At 41.8% G+C, this 2,017-nt stretch overlaps 1 pseudogene; it reads left to right on the top strand.

Moving 5' to 3' along the window:
- The first annotated feature begins 1,062 nt into the window (after positions 1 to 1,062).
- LOC149319154 (uncharacterized) lies at positions 1,063 to 1,748 on the top strand (annotated as a pseudogene).
- The last annotated feature ends 269 nt before the right edge of the window (positions 1,749 to 2,017 follow it).

Here is a 2,017-nt window from a genome sequence, read left to right as displayed (position 1 = left end):
GTGTAGAAATGCAGGTTGAGACCTTTTTGGAATGGGCGGTGCCAAATGCAATTTGGGCTTCAGGGGGTAATACATTATTTAGATGACTTTCTGTTTGGAGGCAGGTCAGGGACTGGCCTATGTGCCCTTCTGATGGAGCAATTTGTTGCTTGCCAACAACTTAGGAGTCCCTTTAGTGCACAAAAAGACTGAAGGCCCCATGATGTACACTTCTCTACTACTACTACTACTACTACTACTAATAATAATAATAATAATAATAAGTTTTATTTATAGACTGCTATTCCGCAATGATCATAGCGGTGTACAGTAAAAATTGCAATACAAAATTAGCCCCTACCCACCCCCTCACTCCCTCCAGGCTGGATGATGACAGTTGGCCGTGGAGGGAGGGTTTTATATTCCTTTATTCCTTGGATGACAGCACTCTGGGCCCTACCATCTCACCGCTGCCACCAGTTTATGTCACGCTGATGTGAAATGCACACTCTCCTTAATATGACTGCCACCAAAATAATAATGTGACATTGGTACCCAGACTGAAGCTGACCCTTTTAAACTCTTTGCTTTAAAATACTGCATAATGATGGTAACGTGGATGTTATTTAAACTGGAAACAAGCTTTTGTTGAAATAAAAACTGAACTTTATTGAACAGGTGTTTTAAACTGATGTTATTTCTATAGTTTCAAAATAAACAATTATTAACTCAGGCACTTGTATTATCTAGTACAGTTGGTAAAATGACTTTTTGAATGTTTAGGCCTGAACAGACAGGCCAAAATAAAGCTGCTTCGGGTCAATTTGGAGGTATGATGTTTAAATGATGCATGTATCCTAAGAGGCCAGAAGCTGCACCAAACCCACACTCCAGTCCTAAGCAATCCTGAGGGTTAGGAGATCTAAGACAAATCAGAAGACCAATCTAATCTTGGTCTTAATGGTGTCAGATTTGGTACCCATTCTTTCCGCATCGGAGCTGTGTGAACTGCTGCTGCTATGGAACTAGACACTGCAATAATTAAATGCATAGGTCACTGAAAATCAGCAACTTACAGGAATTATGTTCGTAAGGTTCAAAAGTTCAAGTACATTGGTTAAGTTGTGCCTTTTGTTAGCTTACAGATTTCATTCCAGTAGATTATGTGTTCTCATCTGTGGTCACAGTATGATTTACTGGGCGGTATGGCAGGTGCGGTCCAGTCATTTGGGTGCCCACCTTGGTCTTAGTGACATTGCCACAATTGAATGGCTGGGCAGATGAGGCCTGCGGTGGAACGACCTACTCACTTTGTTGTTTGAAGAGTTGGTTGGTCCTCACCCTGACATGCTGGCGATACACCTTGGTGGGAATGACTTAGGCTTGATGAAGAGCAAGACCCTGATTTGGCAAGCAAGGAATGATTTTGAAACCATATGCCACACATGGCCTGGAGTGAGATTAATTTGGTCAGATATTTTACCCTGACAGATTTGGAGAAGTGAAGGTAATCCACGTAAATTGGATGTAGCTAGAAAACAGTTAATAGTGAAAGATTAAATGCATTATTGAGGAATTCTTGCCTGGTCATCAGTCACCTGTTAATACTATTCCATCACCCCGAACTTTATCGGTTGGATGGTGTTCATCTTTCAAATGAAGGTAATTCAATATTCTTGAAAGATTTCCAAAATGGCTTAAAAGTTGTTTTGGATGACCTGGTTGGGGAAAGGGACCAGACAGACACTTGTCCCTTGTCTGTGGCCTGAATGGGGAGTAAAGAACAGTTTGGTGTACATTTTGGCTCCCCCTTGTGGTGAAAGGTTATGCTGTGGAACAGCTTAGACAGGTCAAAGGACTTGGAGGTTGTAAAAGAACCTGCCTTAGTGGTAGACATGGGGGTTTTACTCAACATTATAAACACATGGGAGTTTGGGGGAAAGTGCCTTATGTTTACATTCCTAGTACTAGCTGAGGGTATAATCTGAATCACTGGATTTACCTTGGGGTCCAGTGTTGTTGCCCAATGGTGAGGCTG

Source organism: Sceloporus occidentalis, unplaced genomic scaffold, assembly GCF_023333645.1.
Source record: "Sceloporus occidentalis isolate IW3139 unplaced genomic scaffold, rSceOcc1.0.p SCAF_2, whole genome shotgun sequence".
NCBI classification, from domain to species: domain Eukaryota; kingdom Metazoa; phylum Chordata; class Lepidosauria; order Squamata; family Phrynosomatidae; genus Sceloporus; species Sceloporus occidentalis.
This window is presented reverse-complemented; position numbering and strand designations above follow the sequence as displayed.